Source organism: Vidua macroura, chromosome 5, assembly GCF_024509145.1.
Source record: "Vidua macroura isolate BioBank_ID:100142 chromosome 5, ASM2450914v1, whole genome shotgun sequence".
Lineage (NCBI taxonomy): Eukaryota > Metazoa > Chordata > Aves > Passeriformes > Viduidae > Vidua > Vidua macroura.
Window position 1 is genome coordinate 29,658,454 of NC_071575.1, and position 24,715 is coordinate 29,683,168.

Genomic DNA, 24,715 nt, shown 5'->3' on the forward strand with positions numbered 1-24,715 from the left:
AAAAAAGCCCTAAGCTTTCAGCTTTGTAAATAAGTTACAGCAAAGTGCCATTTTGATTTTGAAAAATGAGTAAGGTGGTTCTGAAGCAGTGCCTGAGATCTTGGAAAAGATGTCTTCCAAACACTTAATGAAAAAAATTGTTTACAATTAAGAATTTAGATGTAATTTTGTGCATTTTAAGGTTTCTATTATCTGGCAAAAGTATTAGTTTGATCATTAGTGTATTTTTCCTCTAAAGATCATGAGGTCAGAAAGATGAGTAGTATCAAGAGTGAAAAGAAAGGATCATTTCATTTGCACATACTCTTCTGTCATAAGCTGGAGTCTGCTGGAGATCCATCTTCCTGCCTGGATTTCCTTAATTCCAGGTGCTTTTTTAGGTGTAGTATGGCAGGCTTGTTTAAGGGGAGGAACACATAGCATCACTGCTCTGATAGCTTTGTCTGTCTTCAGGTAGAAGGTTCCAGTTTTTTTTGAAAATCTGGGCAACTCTTCCCTGCTGTGATGGCTGGAATTTGCCAGTATAAACCAGGAGCTGGGAGAAAGAGACTTGGATTTTTTTTTCTTACAGCACAGATACAGGGTTATGAGAGAAATAGACAGACATTAACATAAATAATTCTAATGCTACCTGTAAAACCAAGATATCTTATCTGTTTGTATTAGAAAATTTGCCTTATGCTTGAAAGGTGTTGCCATAATGATAATTTGGCAATGGCTTCTGTTCTCTGTTCCAGCAATCAGTAAGTCTAAAAAGTAAAGAAAAGTTCTAAAAAGGTACATGTGCAAGGTAATAAACCTTTACTTAGGGAGAACATTCCCAAACTACCTGCAGCTAAATGCAGGAACATGGAGTAATCCAATAGAGCTTCTAATCTTCTTTGAAATGTTACTTGAGGAGGTGCTTTATGTAACAAGCACAAATTGTTTTGTTGTGCTGGTGTTTCTGATCTTGTACATTAATTTAAATGGAGAAATATGAAAACCTGAATGAAGCTTCAGTACAGTTTCTCTGCCTGTGTCATGGGTGTTATTAAAAGGATCAACATAGGATATATGTGTGCCCAGCTGGGCAATTAATTCAGCTGCTTGTTTCATGCCTGGTGCTCAGTTCTCCTATAATTGACTTCTCACCACTTACATAGGTCACAGACTAAAAAAAAAAATTAAAGAATCAGTAATAATGGAAAAGAATATTAGTGCATGAAAGCCTTGTGTGAAGGAAGTATGTCATTATTGACTAGCTCAAAACCCTGTGAGATTTCATCCTTTTCACAAGTGGGAGTTATGTTGTTCTCATGGGTCCATGCTGTTTAATGCAGTGAGAGTATAACAGATTGTTTCCCAGGGATTTTGTTACCTAGGCTCTGTTCAGTGTATGTAGAAAGCCAAGATGCAGGTAAACAACTTCAGAAATACAGAAAGGCTGAACTCTTGTCCACCTTCATGTAATATGTGTGGATAATAGACATAAAAATAATCACATATAAACAAATAAATAACACAGTCTGTTTTCTGATGGTAGTAGTCTGTTGTTGATGGCTGCAAGGAGCTCCTTGTCCTACCCAGAATCTTAGAGCTGAGATTCTCATTCACGTCATTCTTGGATGCAGTTTGCTCACCAGTAGTCACTCTCCTTCCATTATACTCCTTATTTTTAGAAAGCTCAAGGAGTTATGTTGTAATTGAATTACTGTAAGGAGTGTTCTGATCCATTATCTAGCACACACTCAGTCCTGGTCAAGTGGCTTTTAATGGCATTAAAAAATAACCTCATTAGTACTTAGAATATACATGTTTTTCCCAGAATCATGGCTTTAAGGATGGAAAAAAGACAGCATGTCATAGTCTTGTGTTGTGACACAGCTGAGTGAAAAGGGAAGCAGTCAGGATGCTCTGGGTCACAGACATTTGGCCATTCTCTCTATAAAACAGGTATGGGCTTGTACTTGAGTTTAACTGATTTTACTTTGTGTAAGGGTTTCATGTACCATGTTGTGAGCAAAAGCAGACAAAACCACATCTCTCATGGGTCTCAAACCCAGGGGGATGTTGGTGGGGACAGATCTGCAGTTAGATTTGCTTCCAGAAGAAGATGGTGACTTCTAACTCTTGACTTGGAGGAGATGAAGAGCTCCCCTTGCTGATGACAACAACACCTTGAGTTAAAAAACTGGTTTTCCCTTGTGACTTAGCTCTAAATCTTGTATTTCTAGGGTTTATGTAGACCATAAATCATGCCATAAAAATAGCTTTTGGCCTTTCAACTAATATGCATAAGAAGTCAATTCTGAGGTCCTTAGAATAGTAATTATGGTTGGTTTATGGGCATATGTCTTAAACTGATGCACCAGCACCCCTTTATGACAGTGTACACTGTGCATAGTTCAAGATTTATTTTAGGCAGTATGTATTTAATTAATGTGGCTGGCTGAACAGAATCAGCCTCTATGCTCCAAATGGTAATTCCTTTCGGAGTCTAAACAGCTATTTGGGATATTGTGTCCTACTTTGATTTTAATGTGAAACCTTCTTAGAGCTTAACAGTGGTGTCAAGTCATTGCTTAGTCTGTTGTTTTCCTTCATATGGTGTGTAAAAACGGGATTTTCCCTTCTGTAACTGCATTGTAACTTGCCTTTTGGTGTGCCTGGTATCTGTTTTCACATTGTGCAGCTGTGCTGGTTCTGTCCTTGGATATGCACCTGTTGTAACACTGAACTGGATTGCACGTGGTTTCTTCCTGCTGCAAATAGAGATGAAAGATTTGATCTTCCCCTTCCTACAGCAATAACATCTAAAATAGTCTGAATGATGGTGAACAGATTTTAGGAAGAAATTGTTCCCTGTGAGGGTGGGGAGGTCTTGAGGGTGCCCATAGAAGCTGTGGCTGTCCCATCCCCGGAAGTGTCCAAGGCCAGGTTGTACAGGGCTTGGAGCAACCTGGGATAGTGGAATGGGTTGGAAAAAGATGATTTTTGGGGTCCCTTCCAACCCAAACCACTGTAATTACTTGATGTAGTGTACCACAGGCACTCCACTCATGCTTTTCAGGTTTTCAGGTTGGTTTTGGGTGAGGCATTCTGTAGCTGTGCATTATTGCTGTGACTTCAGAGCACCACCTGTTCTGCTTTATACTTACGCAAATGAACTCTCCATTTAGTCTAATTTTTGCTTCTTTTTGGATACAAAAAATGCACAGGAGAGGTTTATTTTCAAAATGCACAGGTTTGTTTTGATGAATGAACTTCCAGTTTGAAATGGTGCAATGAAAGCAATTATTTGTGTGAGGAAGTCATGGTCTGGATGTGTTTTACCCTTCAAGTTTCCCTGTGGGGCTCCCATCTACACCTCAGACTTCATCTATGGCAAAGCTGCTGCTGTGGGCAAGGGCTTTCCTAGGACACAAGGTGCTGCAATGTTAAATATTATTACATTTAAATTATATTTTTGTTTCAGCTATGCAATAATAGCCAATGTATGAGGCACTCCTACAGTCAAGTGACAGGAGTCTTGCCTGTACTGCATTAGTCAAGGAATGCAGTACAATTTCACCTAATGTTGGGTAGGAAACAAGCTTGAAATGGAATAACTTTTAAGTTGGATTGCTACCAGATTGCTACACTGGCAGAAATTAAATAATTATTTGTCTGTTAATGGCAAACTGTCAAGAAAATGCTGATTCTGATTTTAATGTGTTTCCAAAACTTATTTATTAAGAATTGCATAACAGCATATTGGGATGTTAACATTGCAGCTTTGTTGGCTTCACTCTAAAAACTGATTTAAATTTTTTTTTAAATTGTGTTTCCAAGAATGAAACATAAATAATATGGGGTTTGTGTTATATGGTGGATTTTTTTATTGTGAATATGATAGCTTGGTGAAATGTCTTACCTGTATGCACTCTTTTTTTATTATAATGAGTTCTTTTGGACGTGACTGAACCAATGTTTTTGTCCTATCTTATATCCATCTTAAAAACACTTTGTGTAGCAAAGAAATAATTTCATGGTGATGCCAGGTCTCTTTTAGTAAAATCTAGTAATTGTTCTCATGTGGGATATTAGGTCCTATGCAAAGTATGTGCTTTTCTACATCAAATGAATCTCAAGGGCAAGAAGGACAAAAATGACTGGAATAAATAGTAGATAAATAAGATTTCTATTTTCATCAGTTAAAAAAAAAAAGTCCTTTCTAAAATGTAACTGAGAAAAATGAACACCAAGAGTGTCTGGTTGCATTAATGTTGGTAGAGTTTGATAATTTTGTTCCTCTGCTACACATCAAATATAGATAACACTTGTTACTCCTAATCCTCATCACTGTTGGACATGGCTTTAAAAAATTTAGCTCCATCCTCTGAAGATCTGGGCTAATTAAACTTTCATTCATCTTCTGAAACAAAAAAGTAGTGTTTCACTCTGCTCTTGCCTTCTGCAGAGAAGGTACCATGAGCATCAGTGCATCCAGTGCCTGGGAATGTGGCACTCCTGGGCTGTTTTGATGAACATCTGGATTTCCAAAGCCTCTCTCCATCACTTGCAAAGTTGTTCCAGGTTGTATAATGCTTTTTTAGTCCTGCTGAACTCCTGCTTTGGCCACTAGTGGCTCTCCCATTATTCCTGGTGAATAAATGTCTGAAGAACAGAATTTCTACCACCAGCACAGTGGGGTGTGGAGATCTTAATTCCTTAAGCAGCACAATCTCCTCATGCTCTGTCAAATCTTTTTAAGGTTTGGTTCATGGTGTGGCTGTGTTTGGATTTGTTTGGTTGGTTTTTTTTTTTTTTTCCTCCCTTTTTTTTTTTTGTGTCGGTCAGCGATTAGATTTTCCTATCAGTTCTAGTAAGCTGTTACTTGTGGTCAGGGAAGGCGTGCTCCTGAAAGTGCTGATAGGAGACTGAGATAAGCAGTGAGTCACTGAGTTTGATTCCTGTGTAGCGCAGCGATGGAAAGCTTGTGTTGCTTTGTTTTGTGTTGGTTTTTTCCCTTGTTTCTGAATGCCTCTGGTGGATGTTTGAAAAAACCTAAAATCTGATTGAATGCTTTGCCAACCACATTGTTGTAGTCCTTTTGCTAGAATTACTAACTTTCCTGTGATAATCATGTACATGCAGAATTATTTTAAAACTGCTTACCTGGCCTCTACATCTCTTCTTTTCCTTGGTGCCTCGCAAATCTGGACTAACACAAACAACAAGGAGCTACAGTGTTCCTGAAAGAAATTTGGCAAAGGAAAGTAGTACTAACCCAAAACTGGTAGATTTTGGGAGCAAAATAGATCTTTCTGGTGACAAGTTAGAAGTGTTTCTGCCTGGCTCTGTTACCCCATTACTCTGTTTTCTTTAGCAAAGAGCATCCACGTGGCAAGCCAAGATAAAGCCCTCATAACCAATTTGTAGAGCGTTGTTTTGTTTATAGAACTCCAGAAGTTACCTAAGCAGTAGTTTCAGTTGGAAACTCTGATATTGGAAATACAGAAGAGAAGTGTCAATACAGGGAGTTGGTGCTGTGGTAGAGAACTAGTCTACAGTATAGAATGGTTTAGCTGTAATCCATAAGGTGAAAAATGAATTATTTTTTGAGCTTCTGTCAGCAAACAGGATTCTCAGTCACTGCAGCTGAATTTAATATTGTGTACAACTAGTTTATTGTTACAAAGAGTGCTGTAGGTTGATACTTTTTTATGAAGCTGAATAAAATTTTCATTGCTATAGATGTCTCTTCCAGCTGAAGAGATTGCCTGAACTCAGATATTGTCCAGTGATTATGAGCAGCAGTGTCTAATAAAAATGTTTGAATGTGGCTTTTAACTCAAAAAATTAAGATGTCAGTTATGTACTGAGAGATGGCCCATTTTCTCACCATAAAGTGGGATTTTCACTTAAGTGTTTGGCTAATCTCAGAAACTATGTAAACGTCCTTTAAAGCTTTTGATAGCTTTAATGCATAACTATGCCAAGTCAACTGAGTTGGTGTGTTCTTAACATAATATTTTAGGATTATTATTAATAACTGAGTGTTGTGGGTTTTTTTCCACAAAGCATTAACTTAAAGAGTAAGCTGTGCAGATTGCACTTGATTGTGCAACAAGAAAGCACACAATAGAAGGAATACAAATGCAGACCTTCTGATGATATTTGTTTCTGCCCAGTGGAATTTTAGATGCCTGTATTGCATTTCCATAAGGCAGTATTTGCCTGCTTAAGGGCATCATTGAGGTAATTACTGGTTTGTGCTGGTTTCTTTGGAGGTGGAATTGTCTTGTGTCCTTGTAGGAATTAGCAAAGGGATGAATGAGCCAGGCAAATTCCTGGTCTGTATATGTCTTGAGTAAATACAGAAAACTTAGTGAGGATTTTCTTGTTCAGCTCACAGCTATCCTGTCATGGGATAAGTACTCCCAAGATGTGAGCTTTTTGTTCAGGTGGTTTCATCACTTGGTATCTTCTGAACCTTTCACTAAGTGGCATGAAACATAAAGGAGAAAACCAGATGTTTTCCTTAAATAAGCGCTGTCCTGCAGGTTTGTGATGGAGTTTGGTCACTATGCAAGTCTTGTGCTCTCAGTTTGGTTTGTTTCTGTGTCTCAGCTCTCTGGTGGTGTTGTGTACCCACCTGCTGTTTGCATGTAGTAGCAAGAGAGTGTTTTTAAATTGAGTTGGCATTAGACTTTTGATAGAAACAAGCTGTGCATCTCTTAGCCTCCAAAAGCCTTTTAACATTGTTAGTCTTTGTCACTTACAAAGAAGGTTAAAACATTCTATTCAGCCTCTTTGTTACATTTGCAGTTTCAAAAGCTGTTTAATTGATTGTGAGTGTTAGTTTCAGGCAACATTTACACTTTGCTATTGACTGGTTTGTAAGTTTTGTGTGTAGGTGGATTCCATTTGCCCCCAGGGAAGAAGCTATCCTAACTAAGGCTTTAATTAGCTGTTTCTCGGTTTTCATTGAAATTCTGGAAATTGAAAGTGTGAGAACTCATCAGAATTGGTGTAATTTGGATGGGATCTGAGTCAGTGTTAACTAAAATCATGTCCAAATCCCAGCACAGGAAGGACAGGGAGCTGCTGGAGAGAGTGCAGAGGAGAGGCACCAAGGGGATCAGAGGGATGGAGCAGCTCTGCTGGGAGGAAAGGCTGAAGGAACTGGGATTGTTCAGCCTGGACAAGACAAGGCTTTGAGGTGACCTCAGTGTGGCCTTGCAGTGCCTGAAGGGAGTCCAGAGGAAAAATGGAGAGAGACTCTTGACAAGAGCCTGCAGTGACAGGTCAAGGGGGAATGGCTTCACACTGACAGAGAGCAGGCTTAGATTGGATATGAGGAAGAAATTCTTCCCTGTGAGGGTGCTGAGGCCCTGGCACAGGTTGCCCAGAGAAGCTGTGGCTGCCCCATCCCTGGCAGTGTCCAAAGCCAGGTTGGATGGGGCTCTGAGCAAGCTGGGATAGTGGCATGTGTCCCTGCCCATGGCAGGGGCCTGGGATGGGGTGATCTTTAGGGTCCTTTCCATTCCAGGCCACTCTGTGATACTGTGAATTAAATTTGTAATGCCTTTAACAAAATGTTTGCAGTTTTGCAAACAACTATGTTTGAGGAAGAGGAGAATTTATAAAATGGTGTCTAGATGAAAGAAGAGCTTTGATAAAAACACATGAAAATTGGCAAAATCATCAGAAGAGCCAGACTTAGTGCTGTTTATCAGCAGACCAGGACAGCCTATTTTTTGGCCACTTGGCTTCAGGTCTCCCTTGACTGAGCAGGACTCTGAAAGGTTATCAGTACATCTTTACAACATGTTGGTCCTGTGTGTTTGCAGCTCTCCAGCTTTGAACTGCAGTTGGACCTCCCACATGTTGTTATAGTGCATGGGCCCTTTTCAAAGGGAATTTGGGGGGGTTTGCTGGCCACTGCTCTAAAACAGGAGAGAGACAGTTCCACAGAAGTCTGAAAACAGCTTAACAGGCACAATGGGCTTTATTGCTGTTTTTCTCTATCTTGATTATTTTCCTGTTTTTTCTGCTAATGGCAGCAGGATCTCAGTCCTGGTTTTGAACTCTGAAGAAATCTTTCCATTTTGTGTGGTTTATGTTGAACACTTAATTTTAGGTAACGAGTCTGACAATCCCCTACCAAAACCAAGCAAACGAAAAAGTAAATGAGTAAGTGGTTGTTAAACTCTAAGGAAGGATCTTTGAATAAAAGTGTTGACTTCTGCCTTGGTCTGACACTGGGGGTTAATGTGAGGACTTTATTAGTCAGGAAAATTTAAAAAAGAAAGGATTCCCTGCTTTGAAGATCTTGAGAAGAAAAAGCTTTTATATATGAAGATTTTTCTCTCATTTCACTGTTCCAGTGCTTGGAGAGTCTGGTTATCTAGAATCACAGACTGGTTTAGGTTGGAAGGGAGCTTAAAGATCATCTTGGTCTAAACCCCTTGCCACAGGCAGGGATGCCACTAAGCTTTATACATTTATTTTCACTTTGCTATACAAGGTATTTTTTAACCAGCCCATTATCTTCTTTGTTGTTAAAAACCTTTTTGGGGTTGCTTTCCTTTTTTCATTTGAGCTAGTAGACTTAAGCAGTCATCTATTAAAGTAGCTTTTCCTTGTCTCCCATCCCATACCTTGCATGTCACCCCCAAAAATACACCTTTTTCAGAGAATTCAAGTACTGACTGTTAGGGGTCATGTTTGTATAAGAAAACTTGGTTTTAATGTTTACACTAAATGTAATTATTTACATTTAGCAACTCCATTGGTTTGAGATGTGATGAGGTGGATTTAACAGTGATGACAGCACCAGTATTTGCAATAAGCTAAACAGTAGAACTGGGCAGTAAAGTGTTGCTTTCTTCTTGATTATTAGTGACCTTTGAAGTGTTTAGTTGTGTTGCCAATGACAAAGATTAAGTTTTGTAGTAGATGAAGCAAGAACTTATTTACCTTTACACTATCAAATAAATAAATTTCCAAGACTTTAATGGCATCAATTGCATTTCCTGGTAGCTGATGATGAGTTGGCCCTTGTCTCTCCCAGGTGCTAATTAACTACTAGTAAGTGTCCAGCTAGAGATTGTATTTGGTTCTGAAACTGCTGTGCCTCGATCACTTTCTGCAGAGTTTCTCCTAAGTTAAAGTCCCAAGAGAGACAAATGCTGTGGCTTTACTTCCTGCTGTTTGGGAAGGAGGCAGTGGATTGCAATAGAGAAATTACATTTTCTCTCTCTCACATTTGCTTTACACTTGCACCTGTGCAAGGTTCAAGAGTACTTGGAATTTGTTGCACAGAGGGTTGATTAAATTTCCTTGGACAGAGTGCAGTAAATCCAGCAAAAATCAGCTCCATGTTTGTCTTCCATTGACTACAGGTAATTGTAAGGAAAGAAAGCGTAAGTTCAATCTCTCACTTCATTATGTAGTCAAGAGATGCCAAAGCTCCACATTAAAAGAGATCTGTGATTATATAATAGCAGTAGCTGCTGTAAGGTGTGTATTTCTTTGGTTAGTAACTAAGAAATGGTGTATTATAATCCTGATAATATTTCCTCACACACTCTGGGCGGGGAACACGATGGCACAGGACAGGGACATTGCATGAAGGACTGATGGAGGGTACTCATCTTCCCCAAGGACAAATGCTTATGGAGGAAGCTGGAAATATGCAAGCTTTCAGACCTGGCTTTCTCTCTGCAGGTGCCATCTGTGATGGTTTTTTACAGCCATGAAATGTATAACAGCTGCACACTTCAGTATTTTACCTCTTATTAGCCACTGTGTGCTTTCAGTTAAAGACATTTGAAGTTCATTAGATGGAAGCTATTTACAGACACAAGTTACCTGAAAGAAATTCTTGTTTAACAAACTTACTGCATTGTTCTTATACTGAAGTTGAATTACTTTGAGGGTGTTTCAACATAAACAAGAAAACTACATGTTGTCTGTTCTTCCACATTTCACATACATTAATGAAGTTGTTTTCAAGACATCATCTCAAATAAAGATCTCTTAATGTGTTGATGATAATATATCTCTTTGGCCCTTGAGCACTTTGCCTTGCGTACAAAGGCAGAACCAAGAGGTGAGCTTTTGATGGCTCTCACGAGTGAAAATGGTTTGTCTTGGTGATGTCCTTTCCCTGTGGATGAGCACTGGCATGGCTAGGGAGGAATTCACTGGCTCCTTTTATCCTCTCAGCAGTGTAGTTTCATTGGCTCATGGTTATTGCTGGACTCTTTGTGAGCTTCTGGTTCTTACAAAAATGGATTTGATTGCTGACCCAGTTCACTCAGAATTGAGGGGTGCCACGTGGGCCAGACAGAAATGGAGCAGGCAGGGAGAATGGTACAGTTCAGAATTCTGCTTTCAAGTGTCAGTGGAGCTGTGTGCTTTGGAAACGGGGAAAAGATGAGTTTGTGGAATCAGATGGAAAGCTGCAGCAGTGCACTGCCTGCAAGGTGGCAGTCACAAAAGAGAGCACTGCAGGCCTTTGGAACAAGGGCTGGATTTCTCTGTCACCTGCCAGATTTTGCTGCTGCTTGAGAGCACTGTCTTAAATGCTTTGCTTTGTCCTGTGCAGTTCTAAGAAGCCTGGAATCAGGGTTATTAGCAGTGGCTTATGACTCCTTGCCAAGAAAAGGGTAATTGAAGTTAACCTTTAGACCCTCTGGAAAATCACTGGTTTGGGTGAGAACTGTCTTGTATTGAAAGGGTTATTTGGAAGTGCAGAGTGATGTTGAATGTTCTGCTGATGTTACAGATGAAACTGACTTGACACTGGATCTTTTTGCTGGCTTGGGTTATTCCTAAACTGAACCAATTTGAATTTACAAACAGTAACTGTTTAATCCTGATATCTTAATTATTTTATGCTCCTGATGTGGGCTCTGGAAACTAACCTACCTCGTTGCTTATACAAAATCCAGCTAAATCATCACACAAAGGGATGCTGTGTAAACAACCCAGAGAAGCAGAAAAGAAGGGCTTGTACTTGCAAAGACAGCAGCAATCTTTCATTATTTTCAAAAATAGAACAGGCTCTCAAGAATTGTCTATAAATTGATATGATGTGGAAATGGAAATTGTCTGGCAGTGCCTAGAAAGTGGAGCGTTGTTTACTCAAGAATCGTGGTATCGACTGTGAGCGAGCTGGAGGGCCTGTTGGGTTCTGGCTGCACTGCAGATGCAGGCTGCATGGTGAGCCACTGCATTGCCACCAGTGCAGTCATTCTGCTGGCAGGAACACCTGCTCAGTGCTAAAGGAATCATAAACTCTTTCAATAGCTTGGGTTGGAAGGGACTTTAAAGCCCATCCTGTTCCAATCCCCCTGCCATAGGCAGGGGCAGCTTCCACTATACCAGGTTTCTCAGAGCCCCATCCAGCCTGGCCTTGGAGACTTCCAGGGATGGGGCAGCCACAGCTCCTCTGGAAAGGGAGATTTGGGTTTGTTTTTCATTAGTTCTCCATGATTTTAACTAGACAAATGGAAATAAACCAGAATCTTATTCCATTACTTTTTTCAGTTACTGTCAAATATCCTCAGGGGATGAAATGAAAACAAATGCCACATCATTATACTTCTATTTTTGTGTGCTACCCCTTCTATGTTGCCTAAATACCTGGATGACTTGCCCAACTGTACTTTTTCAGAGATGTGCACGATAATGAAATAAACATTTTAACTTGAATTGTTCCTTTAAAATGCCTTCCTGTAGTTCTAACCACTAGGATTAATAACAAGAGCTAACCTCCAACCCAAGCAGGTCAGTGGGTATGTGAATGCCCAGGCCTAATCCTGATTTCTGCTAAATGCTGCTTGACTATTACTCAGTCTCTTGCTCGTTTTCTTTAAATATGCTTTCTCATACATGCTTTTCTGAGAACCAGTGCAAAATACTTAGTCATAGGTAGGTATGGCAAGAGTTTGTTGTGTTTGAAGAATTAGTAGTCAAGTGTGAAATTGTGCAGGTAAGAGAGGAATGTCAAGTGAGGGAGCTGCTCTCTTTAAATCAAAGGGTTGACTGTCAGTGAAAAAGAAGTTTTCAACAACAAAGCAAATTCTTGCCATGACTTTCTCTGTTGTTCTCTTGAATAATTACCTTGTGAAGTAAGCCTGAGTGTGTGGAACCACAGCAGTGTAGCCAGGGCAGTGTTTTGGGAGGGAATCCTCTGATCAACAGCTTGTTGGAACCATCCTGCTTCCAGGGCTGCTGAAGGAAGCAGAGGAAAGCATTCCTCCTGTCAGTGAGTGTGACACCTCAGTGCCTCCTGTGTTGAAAAAAAATGAAGAGGTCTTGCTGACAAGAAGAGAAAGCTCCTGGTTTCTGTGTAATTCCCCGGTGTTTTCCAGGTGCAGCCATGAGGATGAGGGAGTAGGACGTGCAGGTGAGTCTGTGGATGAGCTGTGATGGTTCTCTGCTGTATCAGCACCCCCTTTTCATCCTGGAGTAATGGTTCCATGGGCTTTAATCACAGGGGTGGCAAAATAAATTGTTCGTTTGGAGGAAGAGAAACTAAAGTGCTCTCTGCCTGTGAGTATTCTGCTCTGATGTCCTCTGAGCTCACGTGCCAGGGCTGTCTTGGCTGTGTTGTTTAAACAAAAAGAAAATAAATCACTTCAATGTTTTTCTTCTTCTCTTTTCTCAACAACTGTAACTCTAAAGACTTAGAAATGTATTAAATGAATTCAGGCCTCTTGTTCCTGGAAAGCAGATGATGCCCTTCATGTACTTGCAAGGAGACAAATGACCGGCAGGACTCTGGAGATCTCAGTCAAGACTTTCTTTTACATCAAGCTGCTTTATAATTTTAATTTCACTCTTTTTGGTTTATGTGTCAACATGTTTTTTTGTAGCCCTTGCTTTTCAACACCACAGTAGAGCTTAAAGAACTAGGATGCAGTGTTGTGGGCAAATAAGGAGTAGTTGAGAGCTGAATTTGAAGATAAACAGTTTCTTTTCTCTTTCTGAGAAGAGCTAAATAGTAATAACAAAGAAGGACCTTCTTTTCTGGGATGTAAATGGTGTTGCTCCTGCTAACACAGGGTATGGGACTTAATGGTGCAGTGAAGTCTGGGCTGGACAAATCCTTTCTCAATTCTATTTGAGGTGTTAGGTTTTTCAGGGAAGAGAGGCAGTCAATTTTTTGGATCTTATTATGACTGGCCACATTTGACAGTTAAGTGAGGACATGAACAAGTGGCTTCAGTCAGTGAAGACATGAAGAGCTTGATGCTCTTTATATTCTCCAAATAATGTATCTTGCTTCCAGTTTGGATCAGTTTTGTCCCCGTAGGTAACAGCAGTAGCCAAGGCAGGGTAATAGAGATGCTGTTGATTTGGGAGCACATGCTGTTTATCAGTAGGGTCAGAAAGGGCAGAGGAGTGAGCTGGCAGGAGGGAGAACTGCCTTTTCCTCCCCACTGGTGTGCCCCTAAATTTTCTTGTCAGCATTACCTGTGTTCCATTTTCACACCTGAAGCGAAGACACTGTCTTGCACCTGCAGAGCTCCATAGCACAGGCTTGTAAATGAGACTCCAAGACAGGATGCTGCCTGCACTGACTGACTTGTGACAGGCAGGCTCTCCTCTTGCTAGAAGCCAAACAGCAATCCCAGGTTTATTTTTACATAGGTTATTATATAGCTGCTGAAGGATGACATCTGCCCCAGATGTGGTAAAAGGCCTCCCTAGCTGGCAGCACCTGATCCTCCTTACCACCCCTTCCAAAACAAACATACCTTTCATCACTACCTGAAGGCATCCACAAATCCATCTGTACTGTGGATATGATGTGGTATCTTTCTAGGCTGTGGCCTCAAGGCTAATAATTCATAGTGGTGTAGGCTCCAAGTGATATTTGCAGTCTTTCAGAGTTGTCATTGCCTTGATAGGAACAGAAGCTAACATCTTGTATCTCCCATTACCCACAAGAACTGACTGAAATGTTCTGACCTTGTTAACATTACAGATGTCTCTCCTTGGAGATAATGACTCAAACTTTTTAAGCTCTGGGGTTTTTTTCTTCTTTGTGGCTAATTGTTACTTAATTCAACAAAAGGGATGTAATTTCAAAGATTTCCTGCTTTTAAGCAAGAATGCTGCTTTCCTGTATTTAAAAAAAACTGCAAACATAACCCTCCCTCCCCCCAAAGAAGTCCTGCTCCAAGTTTTGAAAAGTGAACTTCACACCTTTTTAAATGCTCTTTCTGTGTAAGATCTTTGTCAGTGTCATAAGCTGCTCTGTGTTTCCTGAACGTCATTTAAACAGAGTAGGTTTTGCTCACATGAATTGAGGAACAGTTTTGGTCATCTAGTAAGCGGTAGACCACCTGTGAAGAAAATAAAACATTATTTAAGGTAAAAAGATTTGTTACCATGCCAATCTTGTTTTCCTTCCATGTGAGTGGAAGGGTCACAGTTGCTTTAGAAGTGTGTGACTGCAAGAGACCACCATAGTTGGCAAGTAATTTCTTGTTCTTCCCAATCCTCCTGCACTGCAGACTTTCAGTCAAAGAACTTTTAGGAAAAGCCTCCATGGGAACAGATCATTAAAACAGGCAGTTTACATTTCTAGCAGTCTCTCAGGTGTATGTTTCATTTGGTGAAAGAATGAGCCTGGTTAGGTTTGGGTTTAGTGTTCTTCTCCCTTCTTTGAGAGGAGTGGGAGATCTTTCCACCTGCTAGAAAGGGAGTTTTCCCACCTACAAGAGGTAGAAATCTTACTGCTCTCTGTGTTTCCTCCCTCCCTGCATGTGGTGAAGTCCTTTATTTGTGTCATCTCTTAAAAGAAGCTCTTCTTTGGAGCTGCCTGTGGCATTTGCATGTGTGCATATCCTCAAAGCCTTGTGGGAATAGGCTTTTAATGCCTCTCTTATTTTACCTACTTCTGTTAATTATGTTTTCTTTGTAACTTTTGGTTTTTTCAGACAGTATGCCAGCAAACCTAGGTAGCAATTTATGCTGTATCCCTGCTAAGATTCAATTAGGCTGGACTCCTTTCTTGTTGTTTTGACTGGCTTCTCTCTATTCCTGTATCTGTTTGCATTTTATGTGAGGATCTCCTTCTACAATTATGAACTGGAACTGGGGTTGCAGTGTGAGAACAAAGACGACTTCAGTATTTTCCTTGGGACTTTCATAAAATAAAATACATAAAACATCCCCATCAAAATGTCTGAATTGATGAAGGGAAGAGAGGGGAAAAAAAGCCTTTTCCTCCAGCAGTGGCTTGATTAATGGATTTATTGTTTGTACAGATTTTGTCAGGAAGCCATATGGCTTGAGGAAAACAAAGAGGAAGTGGCTGATGTTGGGAATCTGATTTAATAGGGGTCCCTAAGGACAGAATGTGGCTCTTATTCTTACTCCTTCCTACTCAGTTTGCAGAGTGGTCTGAGAGGAGCTTTAGGGCTTCAGTAGAGCCTCAGATAATGCGACTCTGTTGGAGTGGAAGTGTTAGTCCCTGCTGCTGGATCAGCATCATGGCCACTCCACTCTCAGGTTCAGAATCCACTCTTCATCTCTGTAGAAAGTGTCCTGGGGTAATTAACAAACAGTGGTAATGGAAATGTTTACTATTTGTGTATTGACAGTTGATCAGTTTGCAGTAGATGAAGACAACTTTTAGCATCTCAAAGCTGAATTTTCATAGTTTAGGGTGGGGTGATTATTTCTCTCTTCTCTATCTCTCCCTCCCTCAGCAAAATTCAAGCATCTGTCCCTCTGGATTAACTAATTCACCATTCTGTATCCCAAAACCAGATTTATTTTCCTAATCTAACATGTGTAAGTGGAGATTGGTAAGTAACTGGGGCTCAAGCACTGGTGATTTAACCTGATTGTGTTGTGTTAGATGAATGTTCTGCATTTTCTATGACTTACTAAGTTTGACCCTACTTAGGACTAGGTGGTGAATAAACCTGAGTAGAGAACTTAAAGGAATGTTCTCTAATGGAACTGCAATCAAATGCTTTAAAGAGATTTAATAAGTATATCTTCCTTCTGTTAAATTATAGCTTCTCAACTGAGAGACATAAACTTGCCAAAAATTATTCTATTCATTTCAGAGCTAGAGTAAAAGGCTCATGTGAAGGTTAGTGAGTCTGCGAGTGGAAAGCACAAAACATCACAAAAACATATTGTGGCAACCCAGGAATTTAATTAATATCAGTTTGTGAATGAAAGCTGCCTATTCAGTCAGTCATGATGAAAATGATATGTGCCTGAGACTTTTGGAGCTCCTGAATGTCCTATTGTGGAGTTTTGGGCTATAATGAGAAATGCAATTACTTCTGTAGGGCTTTGATGCATGGTGTGTATGGTTTAGTATTTTACAGACCTCCCTTCTTTCCAGATCTTTAAGAGGTTTTTGTTGTTTTCTGAACTCTTGTGATGCTTATATGCTGGAGTTGGTACTTATTACCTGTTTCCATCAGATAGATATTAGGAGACAAACATTTTGTCTGGAGAAAATTCAGTGTCTGACAATGATGGTAGAGGAGATGCTGAAATACCAGTGGAAAGTTTCTGATTTAGAGCTCTTTTTCCATGCTGCACTATATAAAGTTTCCATGTAGAGTTACACATAATAGATATGTTCCTTTAAAACATAACTCAGAAAATCTTTGGTTGTGAAGGCTTAAAAATAACCACAACTCACATGTTCCCCTTGGCTGTGCCATAATATTAGGCAGTGTATGTCACAATGATGCTGTTAAACATTGTTGTAGTAAGCATCCCTTCCAAGCTGATTATTAGTCTTAATCAGCAGTTTGGGATTTGTTACCTTTTGCCCAGTTCGTTTGGCTAATTTGTGCATGCATTGCTCATGATTCACTGCTGTGAGGGAGTCAGGGTGTGCAGCTCCAGAGCACTTGGAGGGTTACACATCTGGAAGCACTCCAGTCTGAGGATTATTTTCCTTAAAAAGAAAATTGAGAAAGAAGATTATTTCACAATCTCCTATATTTACAATTTACCAGTGGCAGATGCTCATGACTACCTAATAGAGTGCTTAGGGTTTTTTTTATTTGGTTTTTTTTTCCCTAATGTTCTGGAAAATTGTTGAAATGTTGTTTACCACCCTTAGTTATTTATAGCAGGAACATGTCACACCAGGTATAAGAAGCAGCAAATAAAGAGCAGTATTCCATGTTTCTTTTTAACTAACTTTTCAAAAATAAAGTACTGCTTTGTGTGTACCAGTCTGTTATAGATCTATAGGTGCCAGGTGAACATGGTGTTTTTCCAAAGCATTAAAAGGAAGGAGGGGGAATAGAACTTCATCCTCAAGAAGGTTGCTTCACAAATGTATAACAATATTTCTCTTTTTTTTCTTCTAGGAACTGCCTTTGTCAGCATAGTGAACACTGATGCCTGGAGTAGCAGATTGTGCATGAGCAGACATCTCTGTCTTCATCTGCAGGTAAGAAGTTAGCACCAAAATCCTCCAAGAAAGAGCTTCCCTGCTCCCTTCTGAAAGTACTTGCACATAAAGCATTCTGAAAACTCTAAAACTTAAAGAACCACAAAATGGCCTGGGTTGGAAGGGACCTTAAAGATCATCTCCTTCCACCCCCTGCCATGAGCAGAGACACTTTCCACTAGACCAGGTTGCACAGAGCCCTGTACAACCTGGGCATGAACACTTCCAGGGATGGGGCAGCTTCCTAAGTTCATCACTCCCCCTTTTTTCCTGAGATGAGAAATCTGAGCAAGATCCCCGTTCCCTTGCTCTGTGCAATATTTTCTTTAACCACTTGTGTTCTGGGCAGACCTGCTGAGTTTCTCTCTCCTGTGATGGTGTGATCTCCATGGATATGCACCTTCCTGCTGTGGAAGAGGGAGGCCCACAGCTAACCTGTCACTGGGGAGTGTGAAATGAGAGGAGGCTTTTGTCCTTGGCCCCTCTGCTTGTCCAACAATCCTGGGCAGTAGAATTTCACTTGAGAAAGAATTTCTTTACTGAAAGGTTTGTCAAGCATTGGAATGGGCTGCCCTGGGAGGAGGAGTCACCATCCTTGGAGGTGTTCAAGAAACAACTGGTGTTCTTTGGTTTGGGTGACAAGGTGTTGTTCAGCCAAAGGTTGGACTCCGTGGTATTGGAGATCTTTTCCAACCTTAATGATTCTGTGATTCACTGTAAGGAATTGTCCCCAGCTTGGCCACTCAGGCATTGCCAAAAATGAAAAAAAGTTGTCAGGAAGAGTAAACAGTAGCAGGTTGTGTTTTTCCTGACAACATGATGAATCCCTGATACAGGAAAAATATCCAGAGACTAAAATACATGCTTTCAGATTACACATTGGTTTATTTTTCTTATTGATTTGATTTTTTGAGTCCTTGTTTTATGACGTAGATGAGGCTGGTGAAGCAAGTGATAAAAACTGAGAATGCAGCTTCTTCTCTGGCTTGTCGCCATTTACAGGCCTTGTTTAAAGCTGATTTGTCTTTTGTGCACACATCAGCTTCTCAGTGATAGACTTTCATAGCAGTCACACCACCTTTTTAATTTCTGTGTGTATATTGCCATTTTACCACTCCTTCTATTGCAAATGCAGTATTTATAGCAGTATTGTTGATAACTGAAGCAGCTGAGGGACCAATAGAGCTAAATAAATTAAAATGCTTTGTTCGTTTGCCACAATGACAGCTTGTCCCATGCTCTGTGTATCAGAGGTACAGATAAGGATAAAGGTACAACAGCTTTATCTTACTACAGGAAAAGCTGAAGCAAAGCAGCATTGGATGGATACTTTCATTATCCTTAATACAGTGTAGAACTGGTAGAAATATCAATGCACGTATAGAAAATGCACTCTGTATGGTGAAGAGGAGCTTTGCTGAAGGGTGGCACATGTATGTGGATGTATCTGTCCATATGTACGGTGCTCAAAATGTTGTGTTGGCTCAAAATGTTTCCAGACCCACGGAAGCATAGTGCAATTACTTTTTTGTCCCAGTGCCCCAGGTCATGAATCAGAAAATACTCCATTCATTGAGCTCATGATTTTCTGCCCTTCACCTTTGATTGGTATCTACTGACGGGCAGTAATAGGTGGGAGAAATTCCTGGGTGCTCTCTGAGAGGATCTCCGGCTCAGGAAGAGTTTTGCTCTGATGTGCTGCTGAGTTCTGGTTGAGGTGAGGAATAATCTCAAGGGAAAAGTGCTGCCTCTCAGGTTCTCATTGCTTCTCCTGCCTGTCTCAGCTTTGCTGCATGCACACCTTTCTCCTGCTGCCTGGGCACTGAGTCACTACAGGAAACAGTAAGTTTTCTTTGACAGTGGTATTGCTTTGAGTTTTGCTGCATTCTTTGCATTACAAGAGATCCTTTTCATCTCTCATCTGTCTTCCCCGCTGCAGAGCACCACATTGCACAAAGTGCCTCTTGTTTCCTTGCTGTCTGTGTTGCACTTGTTTGGACTGGTGGGATGGCAGACCTGAAATTGAAGATACCATGACATGTGCATCCATTTCTTTCCTCTTCCTCACTTGGTCACATTTTTATTACGTGCAGCTTCTTGCTTTCTCATTTAAGGCTTCTTTTCCTTTACTTTACAGTCATGTGTAAATCTGTCCTTACATAAAACTTGGATCTTATATCCACATCTGAATGATTTCTCTGCATTTGAAACAGCAGTACTTCAAGTACTTGAAATGCATTTCAGGTTAAATACTTTGAAAATGTTTCTGAAGAAATACAGTGGTCTGGTAGTTGGAAAAAAATTTCTTCAGTGGTTTTTCAGAGCTGGGATTCATCTTGTGCTTGCCAGCTGAGGGCAAACTGAAAATGGAATGTAAGTGGAGACAGGATGTCTGGAAAGGACAGAAGTATTGATAATAAATGGCAGGGGGGCTGGTGTGTGGAAATGCCACTTGCATGAAGAGACAGTAGTCCCTGGCTTTTCTGCTTCATAAATATTTGGTTCTTGAGACATGGGTTGCTGCATACAAACCCTGGGTGTTGCAGGCAAACAATTTCCTCCTTTTTTTTTTTTCCATTAATTTATCAAGCTTTGGCAAGGTTTGCATCCTCTCACTTGGTGTAGAACAGTGGGAAAACAGAATTAGGCTATTCCTGTGGACTCTAAAGTTAGAATTACTTAGTTTGGGTTTTATTAATTTATCAATCACTAGGGAAGTCTGCAATATTCTAATCTTCGTAGTAGAAAAATGGGGAAGACCTCACCTCATGGGTGTTTAATGATTCACTGTCATTAAACATTTGAGAGGAAAAAAGGTGCTTATAACCCAACTCAAAAGTTTTTCCACTTTATTTACTGCAGTAAAACATCAAACTGTAGTTTTTCCCAGTCTGCAACTGCAAAGATAGTATTGTTTTTTGCACTAATTACAATGCACATTAGTCATTTCTCTCTGGCAGGAAAGAAACTCAGCTTTTTGAAGACATGTAATTCTGATACAATCTCTTCTCTTTGTTCCATGTAGGTTTGGCAGTTCTGCAGACTGCTTTCTACAAAGGATAGTTGCACAATATTTAAAAATGAGAATTTCTGGGCTTTAAAGAAATAAAGATTTACATTTTGAATTGTAGTTGTTAAGGAAACATGCTTTAGTATTTGATATCTTGGCGTGAGGAAGGAAGAATAGTGGCTAAATGAAGTCAAATGCATTTCACTTGTCAAATTGCAAAAATCTTCCAGATACCTGCAAATTAATATTCTGGTCATTCATAACCAAAGAAGAAGAGAAATCTGAATGCCTGGCTTACCTCACTTGGTAGGCCTGACTTTGTACTTTTATAAATAAGAATTTTATAAAGAACAATATAAGATTTCTTTCATATAACCTTCCCTAGGTCTGAGGAAACTCATGTAGTTGGATTTTAATTTAAATGTTATGTTTTGGATGTTTTTATGATTTAAAGCATATCATCAATGCTTTAAATTTTGCACAGTTTTAGGTTTTTATTTGCTTACTATCTTATGATTAGCACAAACTTTCTGTGGGCACTTCCCCTTGAGTTCTTTAGGTTTGCTAGGTAATTGTGCTTAAGAAGCCATTCTGGCCTCCTGATGTTACCTGGTATTGTACACTTCCATAGCTGCATATCAATAAAGATTAGAAATCCCAGCAAACACTTTTTATTGAAAAGAAAACTGGCCAGGCTCTTTTTGTTGAGCTCTCTCACACAGTTGTAAATCCTTAACCCTGCCTATTAACTTAGTCACTGCTGCCAGTGGCTCTCCAGACTGGACAACCTCTCCTCTGTTTCTGTGGAGAAACAGAATCCACAGATACTGGGCTGCTTTTAAGTAAGAAAGATCAGGGGAAACTAAAAATGTCCTAATCAGATTTCTTGGTTTTGGTTTTGTTCATTTTGTGGGTTTTTTTTGTGGGGGTTTTCTGGTGGTTTTTTTTGTTTGTTTGCTTGTTGGTTTTTTTTGGTTTTTTTTTTTTTTTTTGTTTGTTTGTTTGTTTTTGGTTTTTTGGGTTTGTTTGTTTTATTTTGTTTTTGTTTTGTTTTGTTTTTTTCTGCTTCCAAAGAGAAATGCAGGCTGGGCTTTGTCCTTCATAAGCAGCATGATGATAACCCAGAGAACTCATCACAGCAATTCATGCAGCAGTGCTGAAATGCTGTTTTTTTTTTAACTTGGGCTTTATGTCAGGAAGGCTTCAGGAAGAATTTCTTCATGGAAAAGGGTGGTCAGGCATTGGAAGGGGCTGCCCAGGGAGGTGGCAGAGTCACCATCTCTGGAGATCTTTAAGAAAAAACTGGATGTGGCACCTAGTTGACAAGGTGGTGATCAGTCAGAGAGGTTGGACTCAATGATTTTGGAGATCTTTTCCAATGTTAATAATTTTGTGTTCTTCAGTACCAGTGTCTGGCATCCCAGGCATCTTGTAAGTTCAGAAAAAATGAAGATCCCCCATGACAGGAGGAATGATGATACAATTCCTTCTGGAGGCATGAGCGTACTTCCAGAAGGTCTTGATTACATTGCCCATATCTGGGTGCTTTGCAGGAACTCTTTAAAGCAGAACTGTGCTTGTCTTGGCCTCTCTGAAAGGCAGCAGAGCCCCCAAAGAGAAAGTGCACCCTGCCCAGGTTGTGGAGGTCAACAGAGTAAGCTCAATCAGCCTGAAAAGCAGTAGGCTCTCACCTGCTGATCCATTGTGTTTTGGTAGGTGCTCTGCAGAAATGGGTTAAGGGGCAGCATGAAGGAGGACAAAGAGATTTACCCAGCAACTTGGTGGAGTTGTACTTCCATGTGAGTGTGTGAAGTGACTCTGATGAGTGAGCCATAAAGAGTTCACTGGGTAAACTGAGCAAGAAGTGAATGAGAAGGGCAGAGATCAGGGTGGAAGGAGTTCCTGAGGGAAAATAAGTTGATCAAGTGAAGAAAGGGGAGGGCTGCTTTGTCCTACCTGCATTTGGCAAGTCTGCTGACTCCAGAAGTCTGTCCTGACATCCTCATGCTGGGCAAATGGACACGATGGGGTTGCTGAGGGTGTAGTGAGGAGGAGGATGTAGCCATTAGGAGCTGAGATGAAAGCCTGTGACTGCATGGCCAGCAGTGAAAGGCTCCATCTCAGAAAGTGCAAAATGGAGGTGCTGTCTGAAAATACAGAGGGAAATCAATACATGGCAAGTTGTGCTGGTTTAAAAATTGTTGCCATGAAGAAAGAAGGCAGGAGCAGGAAAAAGAACCCCCCTTGCCACATTGAATTTGACTTAACATCTATTTTCCATTGGCATTGCTGGCTGACTTCTATTAATTGCTGTCAGTTTTTTGGCAGAGAATAATGTTTTTCTGAAGAGCTCTTTGCTGGGTCTTTCTAAGACCTCAATAAGTGACCTTTATTAGACTTCCAAGGGGAAGTGTATTTATTATGATATTCATATCTGCACTTCTTGCTCCTCCCAGTGAGTTTTGGAGTTTAGGTGAGTTTCAGCAAAACTTACAGAGAATTAGTGGTTTAGAAAGTACAAAGTTTGTAACAGTTTCCCTAAAATTATCAGCTGAATAGAGAACCTAAGCATCCTCACCTCCTGAAATGGAATTTGGTTCCATGTCCATTCTGTGCAGTGTGGCCAGTTGGCCAAAGTGGTGTGGGCTTCTCTTGGAGCTGCCTATGGCAATGCCACAGAGCTATGGGAATTCAGATTGAAAACTATGGGAATTTCAAACTGAAAGAGGGGGAAAGTAGGTGAGCTATATAGAAGAAATTGTTCTCAGTGAGGCCCTGGCACAGGCTGCCCAGAGAAGCTGTGGCTGCTCCATCCCTGAAAGTATCCAAGGCCAGGTTGGAAGGGGCTTGGAGCAACCTGGGATAGTGGAAGGTGTGCTCATGGCAGGGGGATGGGAATGAGATGGACTTTTTCCACCCCAACATGTTCCATGATTCCATGAATTAAGTAATATGCTTAGAGTATTTCAGCCCATAAGCTATTGCTGTATGTTATGATTACCTCAGATTTTGCTCTAATAAAATTAGCCAAGCTCACAATTGTCAAGAGAGGGGAAATACTTAAGTGATCCAGCTGAGTCCTATAAATAGAGAATAGAAGAAGCAAAGAAGTTCTTTTGTGCCTGGGGAAATATGGAAGTAAGCACAGCCAAGTGTAAATTTTAGAAAGTGATGGGTTCCCCCTACTCATTTATCTTGCTTAACTGTTTAAAGACTCCTCATAGTAATAAGTTCTGGTCTGTCTTGAAGACTTTTCTAGCTTGCCAGGAGAGCAACTTGAAATTTCTTAGGTAATGTTTAATGAATAATGTAGCTGCTCACTGAATAAATCTTTGAGATTATAATTTCTTCAAACAGTTATGTTACTTAAGTTGAAAGTGCTTCACCTTTTTTCTGTTTCAGAAATTGCATTTCATTATAGCGAGATTTTGGTAGTCATGTCATACCATGGCTTTAAACCCTGTGCTTAACTGACTTTTAAGACTTCTATTAATTCAAATTTAAGTAGACTTCAGTTGCAGTATGTATTTTATTTCCTGCATCCTTCAGTGCAAACTTGGAAGGGGATGAATGGGCTCATTTGTATGCAAAGTTCACCACAATATAGAGGAGGAAGGTGTTGTGTTTTGGTCCTTATCTTGAAATGTGGGAAGTGTAACAAGTTTCTTGTATGTTTGGTTTTTTTCTGGAATTTGCCCTTAGCTCACGTTTCAGGTGCAGGGAACACCTCTCTGACAGCTGAGACTCAGGGTGGCTGTAGTCAAATGACAAAGCAAATGCTGCACATGGGCTTGAGTGAAGTGGAAAGAACTTCAGCCCTACAAAACCAAAAGTTAATGCAGGTCTTGCCAAAAGGGAGCAGATGAGCTCATTGCCTCATTACTGTAAATATTGGCAATTACACATGAATGTCTTCAGTCCCTCAGCTGGGTGTGGGTGTTTGTGGACAAGCCGTGAGGGTAGAGAGCGGAAAAGTTGAACGGGTGGAGCTGTGTCTTCCTTGGAGCCAGTTTGAAGAATGACCTATTTTGTCTCCTTTGAAGCCAGGGCATCTCCAGGTCCAAGGCAACTTTGAAGTAAGGGGTGTGTGTGTGTGTGTTGTAGCTTTTGTATAAATATTTCCCTTGCAGTAAACCAGCTTGCTTATTTCTCTGCTCTTTGTTTTCTTTCACTCCCACACGCTATTTAGACCATATTAGAGAGGTACAGATGTGACTTCCACCTAATGCTGCTGTTTATTAATAAAGTGGTGTGCAATAAAGCTGTTTTCTCAAATGCAC

General features: G+C 40.3%; 1 protein-coding gene across 6 annotated transcripts in view; it reads left to right on the top strand.

Annotated features, from left to right (window-relative positions):
* RASSF8 (Ras association domain family member 8) overlaps nt 1–24,715 on the top strand; it is a 99,586-nt gene that overhangs the window by 19,065 nt on the left and 55,806 nt on the right. For all 6 annotated transcript variants that reach the window (XM_053978489.1, XM_053978492.1, XM_053978487.1 and 3 more), the window contains one exon: nt 17,343–17,425. The gene's annotated coding sequence lies outside the window, so the exon portion shown is untranslated. The remainder of the gene's footprint in view (nt 1–17,342; nt 17,426–24,715) is intronic.